The sequence below is a fragment of the Equus caballus genome, chromosome 7, assembly GCF_041296265.1.
Source record: "Equus caballus isolate H_3958 breed thoroughbred chromosome 7, TB-T2T, whole genome shotgun sequence".
Lineage (NCBI taxonomy): Eukaryota > Metazoa > Chordata > Mammalia > Perissodactyla > Equidae > Equus > Equus caballus.
The window spans coordinates 95827396-95844961 of record NC_091690.1 but is presented as its reverse complement, the minus strand read 5'-3'; the positions used below and the strand labels follow the sequence as shown (position 1 = coordinate 95844961).

Sequence of the window (17566 nt, the reverse complement as noted above, 5' to 3'; positions counted from 1 at the left end):
GACTTCAAGACAGTGGAATATGAGTTGGAGAGAAAGAAAGGGTGATACGTTTTGTAATAGTTATAACCAAAATCTAAGTGAAAAATCAGAATGTGACTGGGAATGTGGAATCTAAGCACAAAATAAGAATGACTGGACTAGAAAAGACAGACTGCAGGGGAAACCCTAATAATTGTCTCTAAGGAAAAGAACAGCCTACTCAGGAGTTTAAGGAGGCAGATAGAGGGGGAAAGTAAACACCTCTTACAGATTTCATGGGGTCAAGAAGGCATCGTCTCTCATGGTCTAGCTGTACTGGGGAAAGAGAAATCACTGATGACATAGAACGTCTTGATCAAGGGAAAAGCCTCCATCATTTAAACAAATAATTAAACATGTGTCTAGTTATTGTGTTCAGAAAGGAAAGTTAACTATAAATAGAAGGTAAGCGCACAGTGGAAATCTCACATTACAGGAGGAAATAAAGAGCTTCTCGACCAAACCAGTAGAAATAAGAAAGAATGCCAAGAGGAAAAAGGTGAAAAAAAAGCCAAACAAACTAGGAATAGATTGATTTACCTGGATGCAGGGATCATGGTAATACTGGGGTCTAGTATGTGGTATACTCTCATGAGATATTTATTGGTTGAGTAAACAAATGGTAAGTATGAGATCCATCTTCTTGGCCAGATTAGTAACATTACAGGTTAACAGCATTTTAAATAAAAATCCTAAATGAAAACCATGATCATTCAGTGGAAGGTATTTCCACTGGCCACTCTTTCCCTTGGTCTTCATGCCTAGCACTAAACAACATCTGTGCAATTACTATAAAATGTGGTACTGGAACAGGAATTCCAGATTCCCAAACTGGGTGGAGTTGCTACATTTCATTTTTTGCATTCTGATGCTGGTATTCCACCCCCTAAAATTTTCTAAACCTGCAGCAGAGAGAAAGCCCTTCGAGTTAAATAGAATTCAAATTAGAGCAGAGATTCTTTTCTAGATGGGGGGCCTTGAGCAAGTCAGTTAACCTCTTTGAGCCTCAATTTGATTGTAATAATTATGATGATAATGAAGGTGACGATAATAACTTTTAAAATGTCCATCAGTGATTGGTCACTTTGTGCCAAGCACTGTCCATGCACCCCCCAGGTACTTGCTTCCCTATGCAGCCTGACCTCATTCAGCTGTTTCCTCATCATATGGATTGGTCATCAAGCACCCACTATGCCTGGTGGATGTTCTCCAGGCATGGACCAGTTATGAGTCACTGGAATCCATCCACTTCTTACTCCCATTCTGCCCTTTCTCAACACAGCTGGCACAAATTTTGCTCTTTGTTCTCCATTTTCTTACCTGGTTTGCTCTAGAATTTCGATATTCTCTTGTCTTCTTGCCTGCAACATTCTAACTATTACTTTTAAAATTCTTTTCAAAAGTTAAAATTTTTTTTCAGAAAAACAAAATGCAAGAAATAAAATGAAGGAAAAATATTCTTAGCCTCAGACTTTTTACATATCAAAATGTTATGAATAGTTTTCATATCCTTAATTTTTATTCTGCATTATCATTTCTGTTTTTCTTTGGTGAGGAAGATCAGCCTTGAGCTAACATCTGATGTCAATCTTTCTCTTTTTGCTTCAGGAAGATTGTCCCTGAGCTAACAGCAGTGTCAATCTTCCTCTAGTTTTTGTATGTGGGACACCGCCACAGCATGGCTTGATGCGTGGCATGTAGGTCTGCTCCTGGGATCTGAACTGGCAAACCCCAGGCTGCCAAAGTAGAGTTCATGAACCCAACCACTGCGCCAACAGGCTGGCCCCTATAATACAACTTTTAAAGGTTGTTTAGTTTTCCCTTTATGGATCAATCATGATATAGCAGTCATAAAATGGAAGCTATTTCCAAGTTTTGCTCTTTTTATCACTGCTACGCTGTTGTAGCGAAAGCTGTGTGTCTGTGAACAACTATTCCCTTAGGATAAGTCACTGAGATGATGAAGACTTGGATACATAATTCCAAAATGAACTTAGAAAGATGATATTAATTTCTTATTCCAGTAGCAGAGTGTAAGATTTCATATTTGCCCACATCTTTACTAAGACACAATACTGAATTTTTTATCCACCAATTTTATGGATGAAAATGGCATTTTATAATGGCATTTATTTCATTAATGAGCTTGAGGAGTTTACTGTATTTATTATCCATTTATATTTCTTCTGTGATTTGCCTGTTGGTGTCATTGCATCATTTTTCTATCATTTTTCTATTAGGGTATTCCTTTCGTATATGGATTTGAAGGAGATCTTTATGCATTAACGATATTAGTCTCTTATGATTCATTTAAAAAAAATTTTCCCACTTTGTCATTTGCTCTTACTGTTTTTTTTCCCCCAACTTTTTCTTTTAAGATAAGCCTTGGTTTACAGAGTAGTTGCAAAAATAATCCAGAGAACTCTTGTATACCCTATAGCAGCTTTCTCTTATGTTAACATCTTACATACCCACAGAACAAGGATCAAAACCAAGAAATTAAGTTAGGCCCAATTCTATTAATTGAAGTAAAGAATTTATTTGGATTTTATCCATTTTCCACTAATATCTTTTTTATTCCAGGATTCCACATTGCACTTAGTTGTCATGTCTCTAGTCCTTCCAACTTGTGACAATTCCTGAATCATTCTGATATCAAACCTGAAGTGAGTTCGCTCACCCGTTGCGCAGCAAGCCAATCTCTGACATCTGGGGTAGTGGAAGAAAGTAGGAATTTTATTATTGCACAGTTCTGGGCAAGGAGAGAGGGTAGCTAATGCTGAAATCCCAAACTCCTCAAAAAGCTAAAAGGAAGGGTTTTTATTTGGGGCTTCAGGTAGGGGAGGGGGAGCATATGGCCTTGCTCATTGGAGCTTTCCCACCAGCCTGTCTTTGGCCTTGAGACTACTTGCAGGGAGGAGAGAGCCCATGACCCTGCTGGTCAGCAGCTTTCCCTCCAGCCTGTATCTCCTTGTGGGGAGGAGATAATCCAGGTGCTTGTCCTTGGCGGTGTCTGTCTCCATGGAGGATAGTGGATTCTGGAGCCAGGAAGCCAGAGAGTAAGCTGGGAATGAGTGTTTTGGTTTTAACCCCATATATGCTGGGTTTAATGTAGGGAAACTGACATCAGGGTCGGTATCAATTCCTTGTCTTTCATGACTTTGACACTTGAAGATTATTCGTGTAACTTTTAAATGTTATTTTTAGATATGCTTAACTCGTTATAAATTTTTATGTTAAACACATTAGTATTCTTCTTTATGGTTTCCACTTTTGATGTTAGATGTAGAACGCTTAGAAAGTAACGTCCTGCCACAAGATTAGACAAATGCTTCATAACGTCTTGTGGTACTTTTATTCCTCCATTAAAAAATATATTTAATTTTATTCTTTCTGGAATTTATTTTGGTATAAACCATGAGGTAGTAATATAAGTTGTTCATTTGTCCTCAGATATCCAGAGCTTTGTCCCAATACCATTTATTGAATAATCCATCTCTTATATAAAACTTTTATGTGCCTTTGTGATTGATCTATTTTTCTTCTCCTTTACCATTCCCATAATGTTTTAATTTGTGTACTTAACAACATATTTCAATACTGCTATTTTCCATTTGAAGAATGTACTGCCTATTCTGCTCATCTTTTTCTTCTAGATAAATTTCAGAACTATCTTGTCAAGTTCTAAATATTTCCTATTGATGTTTCCATTATCTCTTTCTAAAATAGATAGCTTTATAGAGGAAATGACTTTTATTCCATATCTCCAAGTTAGTTTTCAGTTATGTGCAAATCTAATTGTTCAACTCAGAATTTTTTTTCTTACTTTTCACTGTTTCCATTTTTGTGGTAACTTTTAAAGCATTTATTAGTTTCTATACTTATTACTCACATAGGATTAGAACTAAGACTCACTGATAAATACTAAACAACTTCAAACTGCCAGTCAATTTAGTAAAAAAACCCAACAAATAAACACGTGGAACACTCTACAGAAAAAAAAAAACAAGGAAAAATTCTATGGTGTTAGATATTAATTAATGCTGTTAGAATATTTTTAGTTGATGTTTTATTTTACATAAAGAGGTATGTTGAAAATTGTTAGCAAAGAAACACCATAGAACATTATCATCAGCTTTGTGATATACATAAAATTTGTCAAAACTATGTTCTACTTTTACCATAGAATTTTATAGGGTCATGACAATTATGTTTCAAAACAGTTTACAGCCACAGAAACAATGCTTACAGCATAACGTTGCAAGTCTTAGTGGTTGATAAGAAAGAAAAATTGTAATTGCAGTGAAATGATTGAGAAATGCCGTTAGATTTAACTGAACAGGACCCATTCAGAAGGAGCTGTTGCAAATCAGGCTTGTATCTGATGTCTACAAAAATCAAGGCACCGAGAACAAACATTTATAAAGTAGACATTTACCAGACCACACTGTCTAGTAGTATACTCATAACATCAGATTGATGATGATAACAGAAATTGTGCACCCCCTGCCCACACAGACATACACACAAATCAAAGCGATAGTTGGTCAGAGTTCATCATTCTAACAGTCTTTATGCAATGGATAAAGTCTAAAAACAGGGCCAGCTTAGTTGCATAATAAGTGTAGGTAGAATCTTCTTGGAAGATATACCCAAGACTTGGTTCTCAGTTCCAGTCTTCACTCATCACCCTCTGCCTCAAATCAAACCATATCTTTAGGTTGGGGAAGTAAAATTATAGCTTTTGGAAGAATAAGAAATAGGAATCAGAATAAGAAAAAAAGGTAATAAAGAAATAAACAGAAATTCACAATATTTTGCACTGTTTAAAGGGTTTTTACATAAATATCTTGGTTCATTTTATGATTATTAACAACTTGTGAAGATTTTTTCTGACAGTAAAGATGATTAAAGCATTTAAAATGGTCTAGTATACTTAATTTGCGATTTTTATGATTAGGAGAGTTTGACTGAATTTGTAGTCATTGGCAAATATTGGAAAAGCCTAGTGTGTTGAATGAATATTATCGATTGTGCAAGTGGTATGTATATATTTAGTGAAATTTTTATTTTTATTAACTAATGCATTGGATGTTACAAAAGTCATACAATACTGGATTCCTTTCTATTCATATAAACCATTTGGGTACAAAAGGATCCATTAATACACTATAATATACTTTAAACTAATTTTTTAGAAACGTACATGAAAAAAATTTTCTAGATGTATAGGAAAATGACTGGAAGAAAGTACGTGGAAATGTTTATGGCAGATCTTTACGGTAAAATAGGAGTAATTGTTATTTTTAAATATTGTTTTGTAACTTCTAAGAGTTCTACAACAAACGTATTTATCTGTCAGGCTAGCAAGATTATGCTATAGTGAAAAACAACCATGATGGTTAATTTTTCTGTCAACTTGACTCAGCTGTGGTGCCCACTTGTTTGGTCAAACACTAGTCGAGATGTTGCTATGAAGGTATTTTGTAGATATAATGAACTTTTACAACCATTTGACTCTAAGTAAAGCAGATTATCTTGCACAATGTGGCAGATCCCATCCAATCAGTTGAAGGCCTTAAGAGCAAAAACTGAGGTTTCCTGGAGAAGAAGGAATTCTGCCTCAAGACTCTGTTGTGGAGATCCCGCCTGAGGTTCCAGCCTGCTGGCCTGCCCTTTGGATTTTGAATCAAGACTCTAATATTAACTCTTACCTGAATGCCCAAACTGCCAGCCTGCCCTTCAGATTTTGAGCTGGCCAGACCCAACACCAGACCCAACAATCACATGAGCCAATTCCTTAAAATAAATCTCACCGTATGTGTGCTATTGGCTCTGTTTCTCTGGAGAACTCTGACTTACACAATAACCCCCCAAATCCAAGTGGCTTAAAACGGCAGCGTTTGTTTCTGAATCCTGCTCTATGGTTGCTGTGGCATATCTATGGGTGTTGCTTCCATGTTGTTGTCATCCTCTGCTAGGCAGAGTGACAAAGCTACCAATACCTGTAACCTTGCCAGGCTCTGTGGCAGAGGAAAAACATGATGTGGCCAAGATCCTGCAAGCCCCTTGGAGCTTCTGCCTGGGTGCGTGTCACTTCCACTCACATTTCATTGGCAAAGGCAAGGTGTCTGGCCACATCTGAGGCCCATGGTAGCAAAGCACACTCCAGCCATTGCCTCAAATTGTGAAGAGCCCTAACACCTACTGCGACATAACATTGACCACTACCTGATTAAAATCAGAAAATGTATTTATACAAATGCATTTAACAAAATTGCTAAAGTTAGTTGGACCAGTGCTTTTGTGTAATGTGAAGATATTTGATGTGTAGGTTTAAGCTATAAGGTCAACATAACTCTTTCGAAATATGTCTGTAATTTGTGTGAACAGATAACATTTTTCCCTGCACATATGTTCTTATAGCCTGAGCAGACAGGCTTTTACTAAACGTGGTTAAACGACCTGTGGATTGTAGATAGGCTGACCGTCAACCCTGCAGTCTTAGGTCAGTGTTCTTACGGTAGTACGGTGAGTAACAGCACAAACTTTCTCTCTCAAAAGTGTCCCATTTTGGATAATAAAACATATATTTACCTAAAATTTATTGTTATATTGTAATAAAGAGTCAACTTGCCTATAAACATAACTATTACAACAGTAATGAAAGCACACTTGCTAACTAGTTATTAGTGTCCCTTTATCTCAAGTAAGCATTAGAGAAATACGACAATTTATTACCTCATCTGGTTAATACTCATCATAAAACCCTGTGTCCCTTAACGACGCTCATGCCTCATTGTGGGATCCCAGGCAGTTTGATATCAAAACCCTTTGGGAGAAGCCTCTTTCCAACACTCCCTTTTGCTTCCAGAGCTCCCTCAGCAGCCGAGAGCTAAAGAGAAGCGAGGCTTCTTGGGCCTTGCAGCCTTCTAGAGCAAAAGAGGCAGATCCTTCCGCGACTCCTCTCACACCTCAGGGAAAAGCAGGAAGTAGAAGAGAAACACCGGCCGGCCCTACTGAAACAGCCCTTCTGCTGGAGCTAGGAGAGGGCGGGAAGGGGCCAGGCTGGGCTTCAGGGATGTGCTGGGGTTTCTTTGGGCATCCTGGAACGAAAAGACTAAATCTCGCTTCCCAGAAAGAATTGAGGCTTTTGTAGATAAATCAAGTCCATGCAACAATTTAAAGAGGGAAAGCAATGGATCTAAATATTAAAACAAGGCAAAGGTCAGATATTGAGAGGGAGTGTGATGAAATTCAAACAAAGTCAAACAAAACACATGGGGATCTGACTTGGGCTGGCTAGTGCAATCAAATATGCGGTGTCTGTGGCTCGTTTTTCTCATCACTGGCCATATGGAACAATGGGTGGTTCAAGTTGGATTAAACATTTGAGTCTAGTGTGGCTTCTTTGCAAACTAATTTCTAAGATTGGGCACAGAATCAGTTAGACTTCTTGTCTGAAAGTTAAAAAAATATCTCAGACTGGGACTTGATTGCTTCACATAACCAAAAGGCCCAGGGCTATATCAGCTTCAGATATGGCTTGAACAAGGGCTTGATTTGGGGCTTGGATGGACTCTCTCCCCGTCTCAGATCTGCTTTCCTCTATGCTGGCTTAATTTTCAGCTAGTCTTTTTCCCTGTATCCTAAAGGTGGCTGACAGCAGTTCCAGACTTTCACCCTAACGTCACAGGAACTCCAGTAGAAGAGAGCACGCGTCTTTTCTAACAGTTCTAAAAAAGAGACCTAAGGGGCTAGCCTGGTGGTGTAGTGGTTAAGTTCACGCACTCTGCTTTGGCAGCCCAAGGTTCACAGGTTTGGATTCCAGGCGTGGACCTGCATGCTGTTCATTGAGCCATGCTGTGGGAGTATCCCACACACAAAAATATGGAGAAAGATTGGCACAGATGTTGGCTCAGGGCCACTCTTCCTCACCCAAAATTAAAAAGTTAAATAAATAAATATATAAATACCTAAAACTAGATCTCCATTCAACATCAACAGAGATGAATCACACGCCCCTTTAGAATGTAAGCTCTGTGAAAGTAGGGAACTTACCTGGATATCATAGGTGCTCAATATATTGTATTTAATCAATTTCTTTAACAGATGCCAATCCTTGGAACCAAGAGTGGGGTTAGCCCTATTCGAATCCCATGGACTGAAGGTGGGGAAGTAATTGACTCCCTCAGTCCTCCTTGAGTGTACCCATCAATGACAATATCTGGTGTTTATCACTCAAGAATAGTTTTTCTCATTTTTGAAATTCATATGAATGAAATCATACAGTATATATCCTTTTGGTCTGACTTTTGTCTTTCAATATTATGTCTCTGAGATCCATCCGTGCTATTTTATATATCTGCATGAGTAATATGGATACACATGCAATTATATTATCTATGTGCATATAGGTGTGTGTTTATGTGTGTCATGGTCTGTTTCTTTTTATTGCTGTGCAGCGCTTCATTATACGAATATACCACAATCCTTTATTCATTTTACTGTTGATGGGTTTGGGAATGTTTTCTCTTTCTGGTGATTGTGAACTGCTGCTATGAACATTCTTGTTCATGTCTTTTGGTGGATAGAAGGCTCGATTTTGTGAGAAACAGCCAGGAGTAGAATTGTTGGGCCTTGGAGTTTCGTTTAGAAAGGTACTGACAAACAGTTTTCTTAGATGGTTGTACCAACTTACACTCAATATAAGTGCCTTCTACATAAGTGTTCTAGTTGCTCTCCACCCTTCCCCAAGCCTGATGTCCTCAGCTTTTTAAATTTTAGCCCTTTTGGCAGGTGCATAGTGACGTCTTTCTGTGATTTTAACTTGCGTTTCCTGCTGTCTGGATATTGAGCATCTTTTCGTGTGTTTATTGGCCTTTTAGATATCCTCTTTATGAAGTGGTCATCTAAGCTGTCTTCACATTTTAAATTCGTGTTGTCTGTCTTTTTCTTATTAATTTGTAGAAATTTGTTGTATATCCTGGGCTATGAGCCTGTTTTCAGTTAATTTTTGCTATCTAAAAAATTATCCTAAATCTCAGTGACTTAAAACAGATGTTTTGTTTTTCTCACAGCTTCGTGGGTCGGGATTTCAGACATGCTCACCTGGGGAGTTTGCACCTGATCCACAGCTATGGTGGCGAGGGCTGGAGGGTCTACTTCCAAGGATGGCTTCTTTACTCATCCATCTCCATCTGGGACCTTGACCCTCTGGCTTTTCTCAGTATGGTGATCTGAGGCTGGTGCACTTCTTAGGTGGCTGCTGTATTCCAAGAGACAGAAAACAGGGCTGCCAGGTGTATTAAGAGCTTTTTCAGAATTGGCACAGTATCAGTTCTGCTGGATTCTATTGCTCAGTGCAGTCAAAAGCTGGGCCAGATCCAAGGAGGTATGAGAAACAGACCAACTCTTTGTGGAGCAGTAAGGTCAGAAGGCAGAAGAGCGTGTGTAACAGATGTGCACATATTGGAAAATACAAGTCCTCTTGGGGAAGAACAGGGTATTTAAAATACAGATAGAAAAGTGTCTTGTCACGTATTGACCAAACCAACAAACTGTTGACTATATCATAACACTTGGAAATTATATACGTTGAACCTCATCACTCACTCATACCAGCTCCCATAGGCTGGGTGGCTTATAAACAATACAAATGTGTTTCTCAAAGCTCTGGAGGCTGGGAAGTCCAAGATCCAGGCACTGGCAGACTCCGTGTCTGGGGAGGGCCTGCATCCTGGTTCATAAACAGCCATCTTCTTGCTGTGTTCTTAGGTGGCTGAAGAGAGAAGGGAGCGCTCTGAGGCCTCTTTTAATAGAGGGTTAATCCCATTCCTGGGGGCTTCATCCTCATGACTTTAATCACTTCTTAAAGGCTCCACCTCCTAAGACCATCACTTCAAGGGGTAAAATTTCAACATGTGAATTTTGGTGACAGAAACATTCAGTCCATTGCTCTTTCTTTTCTTTCTCTGTTTGTTTCCACTGTCCAACTTCTAAAACTCTTGTATACAGTTTTTGATAAGCTTTCATAGGAAAGCCCAGAAGCCCAGGGCTAATTGAAAATAAGCATTTCCTCCTTACCATTCCCAACCTCGAGCACCACACCTCTTTCTTCAAAGAACAAACTGAGAAGGGTTCACCACCGATGTCCATTTTTAGAAGATTTTTAATCTTTGTCAGTTATTGCACAACTGCTTTGTTAACTTTGCAATTTCCATGTTCACTTGGAGGGTGGCAAGTCCGAGTAGCTATATAGCCATGGCCTAATTCCAAACTTAAAACTTTTCTGGCGTTAATTAATTTTGAAACTAGCCCCAATTGCCACCATACTTATAAAAAATGATTTAAAATTCAATATCCAAAATCATAATTTAGAATAATGGACTGAGAAAAAAAAAGCAATAGCAAGGTTTTTTATTAGATTTTAAAATTTTTTCCATATACTTCATCTCATTAAATGTCATAAAAACCCCATGAGGTTCACATTATTATTATTCTCTTTTACCTAAGGAAACGGGATGAATGTGGGTCAGTAACTGCATTCAAGTCACATAGTTAGCGTATGACTATTCTGGGACTGGAAAACAGCACTTCTGGTTCCATGCTGTTTTCATTAGACTACATTTTCTGCATTACAATGTAATATAAAATGGTTGCTACAATGACAGGAAACTGCCCTCTTTCCAGTAAAGCTGCGAGACATATGGTGATGAGACACTTCGATGATGATAATGATAAGAAAACATTTAGTTATCCATCATGTTCAGTAAGAATTGCAATTCAAAGTGTTAATTCTGTAGCCCTAAATGTTCCTCAGTCATCAAATAAATATTTAATTATTATCTAATAAAACCAGAAGTCTTAATTGAAAGCTACAATGTATGAAGTACTATGCTAGGCTCTATGAGACCCAAAAACATCGCCCACATGGGCCCTGCCTTCAAAACACATAAAACTAATTAAGGAAACAAGAACGTTCACTTGGAATAATTAAATAAGACTTATGTGGCTTAGGTGGAGTGGGAAAATGAAGGTGATAGTTTTGCAGATCATTAGAATATGGACAATAGTGAGATGCAGGGAAAGAAAAGAGATGTGGTATCAGTGCTGGACTCTTAAGGGTTCAAATGTATCTATGGAAACCATTGATAGCAGTGATTAATCTTCCAAGACTGAGCCAAACCATCTGCTTAGTCGTGACATATGATAGCTGATTAGATGTCTAGAAGAAGGAGCAGGAATTAGAGAGAAGGCCAGTCTTTCCTTCCTGGGGACTGGGAAGTGGAGACAAGCCACATGAAAGGGTGTTGATTAGCATGTTGCCAAGGGCCGGGGGAAAGCCTGGGTTTGGTTGGCCACTGAGTTAGCAATAGGTAAAAACTCTGTTTAAAGTAGAAAGAGTATTCTCTTCATCTCTGTGGAATGTGGGGATAAGGGGGGGTGTCCTCTAGGACATGCTTCTCAAACTCAAAAGTGTATGAAATGCTCCTGGAAATCTTATCAAAAGAAAAAAAAAAAAGATTCTGACTCAGTAGATTTGGTGTGGAGCCTGAGATTTTGAATTTTAAAAACTCTGTTGCTATTGGTCCACTCATCACACTTTGAATAGTGAGACCGAAGGGCACAAGAAAGAATCATGTGAAGGGAGAAAGTTCAGGAAACACAGGTGAAGAAGCAGGGGCAGGTTGTATGGGTTCAGAGAGAGGCATAGCAATGAGAATTTTGTTGGACTGGAGCCTCTGGATGGGAGGTAGAATAGGGAGTACAGGTAGGGAGAGAGATGGATTGGCTGCGAATCTGATGACCAAAGCCTTAGGGACTCTCACTTGATAAAGGGGACATAGTGAGACATTGTTAAGCGCCACTGCTTAAGGCTGCTGTCTCTGCATTCTCACTTCTGTCTCACTCTTTTTCTTGTTTGGTGGTGCTGGAGTGACTAGGGATATTTTGGGATCCAACTAAGGGGAAATTGAGTTGAAGATACATTTAGTTTGGGTTTAGCAGGGTATATTTATGTGGCTTGCAGTGCCCTCAATGTATACTTGAGTCAGTGTTAGCCATCTCAGGGGAGCAGTGCCTTGCAGGAATAATCCTAACTCCCACTGTGCCGTCTCACTCAGTACTGAGACTAAATGGTGCAGGGCCAGATGCCGTACCAAGATATGAACTTTCCTGATGCCCCTGAGCAGTGGAAGGACGCAGTGGAGGAGAAGCAAGGTTTGAAAGAATGAAACCAAAATCTAGTCGGAGGAACATTTTTCCAATCATGAGATACAATATTTAATGCTGCATATTCAAGCTCTTAATAACATCTAGTCCAAATAGATATTCTCTCCTATAAGGAATGTTCTCAATAATGTAGCATATAGTATTGTTAACAAACCATACATGAAATTTACTGCATACAAACAATAGAAATTATTCTGATATTGAGAAGTATATCATGATAATTTTTTCCTGATTACATCCAAACCAGTAATTTATTAAGAAGAGATACATTTTGATTATAAGTAATGACTAGGCTATTATTTTTTTTTCATTATTATTATTTTTTTATTGAGTTATTGATAGGTTACAATCTTGTGAAATTTCAATTGTACGTTAATGTTTGTCAGTCATGTTGTAGGTGCACCACTTCACCCTTTGTGACCACCCCCCACCCCACCTTTCCCCTGGTATCCACTAAACTGTTCTTGGTCCATAGTTTTAAATTCCTCATATGAGTGGAGTCATACACAGATTATCTTTCTCTCGCTGGCTTATTTCACTTAACATAATTCTCTCAAGGTCCATCCATGTTATTGCAAATGGCATGATTTTGTTCTCTTTTGCAGCTGAGTAGTATTCCATTGTATATATGTACCACATCTTCTTTATCCATTCGTCTGTTGATGGGCACTTAGGTTGCTTCCACGTCTTGGCTATTGTAAACAGTGCTGCAATAAACATTGGGGTGCACAGGACTTGTGGGATTGCTGACTTCAGGCTCTTTGGATAAATACCCAGTAGTGGGATGGCTGGATCGTATGGTAGTTCTATTTTTAGTTTTTTGAGGAATCTCCACACTGTTTTCCATAGTGGCTGCACCAGCTTGCATTCCCACCAGCAGTGTATGAGGGTTCCTTTTTCTCCGCAACCTCTCCAACATTTGTTGCTATTAGTTTTAGATATTTTTGTCATTCTAACGGGTGTAAGGTGATATCTTAGTGTAGTTTTGATTTGCATTTCCCTGATGATCAGCGATGATGAGCATCTTTTCATGTGCCTATTGACCATCCGTATATCTTCTTTGGAGAAATGTCTGTTCATGTCTCCAGCCCATTTTTTGATTGGGTTGTTTGATGTTTTGTGGTTGAGTTGCTAGGCTATTATTTTGATTAATAATTAAATTAACCAACCAGAATGAATCAGATGAATACATTAGAAAGAGAAGTGGATACCCCAGTGATTTGAAATGAAATACTAACATGGACAAATCAACATAAAACTTACACTACAACTCTACAATAAAAACAGCTAGGACAACCTTGTTAAAGGTTACCATTAATTTAAAAATTTTAATTTCATTCACAGAATAAGAAAATTTGAACTGTCCCAAAATCTGACAGTCCATATATGAAGAAACATTTGATATTGTTTTTTCCCCCAAATTTGACAACTATCTTAAAAATTTACATGAAATTATCCATCATTGTTTAGAAACTGAAGAAAGTTCTCTATGCTATCAATAGTAAAAAACAAATTTTGATCAACAATGATAGAAGAAAGGCTGACATCTTTCTATTCTCTCTTTAGATAATGATATTACTAAAGTTATTTTCATATGAACAGACATTCAAAGAGTATGCAGGCCAGGAAATACAAGAAAAATATTATAAAAGGATATTAGGCAGTTAATTATGTTTATCAATAATAATTAACTATAAATAATAAATGTTGTATTTCTAGAGTTTTTGATGTTTATGATGTACGTCAGCTTTTAACAGTAGTTTGTTGTGATTTCATTTCTAATTCTAAGCAAATCATCTGACTGGGAGAGAGATCTGAAGTGTCATGGGACTCTTTAATGTGTCCATGGCGGGTGGGGTGTTAAACATGGAGGCATGAGTACTCTGAGAAGTAAAGTCGAGGTGAGCAGTGTTATGCTCACATAACGACACTTAGACACACATGTACACGTGCTCCTCCCACAGGCTCACTAAACCTCAGGGTTCTAAATGAAGCAGTGCTCCAAAATTGCCTCTCCTTGGATCTCAATGCTTCAGGAGACTATAATGTAGCAGTTCAGGGCTTAGCTTTTGGGAACACAGTGGTGGGATCCTAGTTGAGTTCTTGTGCGCATTGGCTGTGGGTCCCTGGGCAAACCATTGAGCCTTGCTAGGCATCGTTTTCCATATTGGTAAAGTAAGGATCACAGAGTGGCTGTGAGGATGCTTAGCTCTCATCATCATTATCTGTGACTCTTGGTATAACCATTCAGTTGTCTCCAGTGGGGAAAGAAATGGAGGAGGTCCTGGGAGAAGTATGGAAGTTCAAAGGCAAGTCGTCTCCCTTTATCTCAGTATCTTAGCACAATTTTCAGCAGGCAGGCTTGAAGACGAAAAAAAAGAAGTACGTTTCTGTTAAAATCAAGTACAGTCCCAGGACTATCAGATTGAAAATAGGGGTAACTTTTGAGAAAATAATGCACAATAATGTAAAATTTTGGGACCCTAGCACTAATTATAAGCCAGCCATATTTTACTGGGTAGAATATGAAATAATTATGATGTGCTTTTTTTTTCTTTTGAACATATGTGATATCTACCTATATAGAAAGTTTTGGACTTGATTTTGAGTTTTAACTCTGTGACTCCCTGGGCCTATGAGGGTGACAGGTGAGGTGCAAGTGTGCTTCCTGCCTTCCGGAAGCCGGCAGTGATGCCAGTGGCTCTAAGTGGACACTCATGCCCCAGCTCTGCGCTGAGGGCTTATGAAGTTATCTCACTTCATAATTATAATAACTCTAGTGGTAGATTCTGTTATTATCACTGTTGTATAGATAACGCATTTAAGGCACAGAAATGTCAGGAACTTGAGTGAAAGTTCCGATTTGACTGCAGAAATTCTGATTGCTGAGCACATACACTATATACCATTTCAGACAGGAGGGAAAGAAATAATATGAAGAAAATGATGTAAAACAAGAAAGCATATTACGAAGCACCACTTCGTGGCCTTGTCTTTAAAACTCTGAAGTGCTGCAAAGGCAGAAAAGGCCACTGGAGCCTGGTCGACGCTGGGGAAGGCTTCATGAGGGAAGTGACTCATGCTACACCTGCAGGAAGAACCAACATTTAGATAAGCAATTAAAACAACCAAATAACATGATGTGACAGGAAAGACAGGCAACAATTCAGTTGCTGTTACCACTGGTGGAGCCAGATCTCAGCAACGAAAAGAAAGAAGGCCTTGTCCTAGCAAATATTTTGACCCAAGTTAAAGTCAGTAAAAGTGGTGGCCCAAATAAGCCATTGGAGTTTCCCCCCTGTCTTAAAGAAATGGAATGCCCTGATTCAAGTCATAAATCTTGCTGGTTGAGCTTTCAAGAGTAACAGCAATAAGTTATTGTGTGTGTGTGTTTAACGGACAAATGGCCATTTCTTCTCCAATGGGAAATTATTTAAAAATCATACAATAAGGCAACAGAAGAATGTGAGTCACGTTGCGCCAAATCGAAGTTTAAGGAATGTTTCAATACCAAAGTTTACCTGTACTTTCCTTAGCAGGAAAGCGGTTATTGGGATCTACGAGCTGGGTTGTACAAGGTGTTCCCGCGGTTCTGGGAAAATCATGAATCACAGTAATTCGTCCCTCATGGGATCTTGGCAGAACTCTAGCGTTACTTCACAACAGTTGTGGAATCTGCCTGGGCTACCTCTGCGAGCGGTCAGTGATGAATGGCCAATAGGAACACGGGGCTTTGATTTGGTTGAAAGGGTTCGAACTGACACAGCACACCTGTGAGCACTGCTCTCTGTATTTTGAGAGTAGCAACAAATGTTTCTGATCCTTTGGTCCCAGAACATCTAGTTATACTTATCGACTGGATAACTGAAACAAGACGACTCTGACATCTCACAGCATTGTTGAATTTCTGTTTCTGTTTTTGTTTTTTCAAATCTCAGAGCCAAAACCATCACTTCATTTTGAGTCCCAAATGAGCCGAGTATAATATTTAGCCTGACATTGATCTTTAAATGTGAAAGCTGAAATTATCTGAGTTCATGTTAGCCCTGCAATCACGCCAAGAGCTGCCACCTTCTTGAGAAGGCTCGGGCCCGGATGGGGAGTGATTTGTCTAGCAGGTGGCACTAGGGATGTGTGGTTTAGCTTTTAAACTAGGTGGTTTGGCTCCTAAGACCAGAATTTGATTCAAATTGTTATTCGTATCTGCCTGGCTCATGACATCTTCATAAATTCCAACAGGAATCAATAAGGGTGTACAGGCCCTTGGTCCTTGAATCACAGAATTTTAGGACCTTAGTGATTTCAAGTCCAATTTCTTCCAATTCCGTTTCCTCCTTCCTATGGTGATAGGTGAAATATTTAACAATTAGGGTGGCTGGACATTGACCAATAAGAAATGAAAAAGCATTTAGGCTAGCCATGAGAAAGGAACCCATACCAGTAGTTTACTGCATGAACATCAGTTATCTGGTCCATTCTTCTATTCAAAACCATCCCAACAACTAACAGCAAGAAAAATAACATCCAAAGAACTTACAGAACATAACCAAGTTCACATAGCTAATTGATAGCAAATGAGTACAAGAGCCACACTCTTTTAACTTCCTAAAGCAGAGAGGTCCAGTGGAGAGAGCCTTGGTTCAATCAGTTTGCATCTGAGATGCACAAGTTAGTCTAATAATGACATATGAGCCATGAGACCAGCAGTTGTACATATATTCATTCATTCACTAAATATTTATGAAGTGCCAACATGTACCTGACTTTTAAACTAAACCTTGAAGGACAGGTCAATAAGCATATTTCAGATAATTAATACATAGTGGTTAAGTGATGGCATTGTTGAATGACAGCACTATTTCATAAAGATCAGGGCAGATTGAATGAGGAAGCATTTGTAGTACCTAGAAGATAATAGTCCTCAATACATATTATTAATTTATTTGATTTCCCCACGTATTGCATTCTCTTTCAATGTATATCCACAACCCATTAAATATATATTTCTCCAGCCTTCAGAGAATTTTCAATAGATGCTCTTTCTCTCTCTTTCTCTTTTTTGGGGGGTTTCAATAAACTTGTTTATGGTTTTAATAAATTGATATCCATACATCTTATGGATAACTTGTACTTCTAAATTATAAATTTAGAACTTCTACTTATAACTTCTAAATACCTATCTCACAGATTCTATCACTCAGTCAATAAATGTTTATTAAACTCTTACTCTTAGCTCTAGAATTTTGTAGACTTTATGAAAAACAAAATAAGGCATAGCAAGGTCTTTGAATGACCTTCGGTGCTGAGACAAAGT

General features: G+C 38.5%; 1 long non-coding RNA gene across 1 annotated transcript in view; it reads left to right on the top strand.

The window, feature by feature from the left end:
- Positions 1-17566, top strand: part of LOC102148103 (uncharacterized) — a 66784-nt gene that overhangs the window by 29730 nt on the left and 19488 nt on the right. The gene's annotated exons all lie outside the window — the stretch shown is intronic.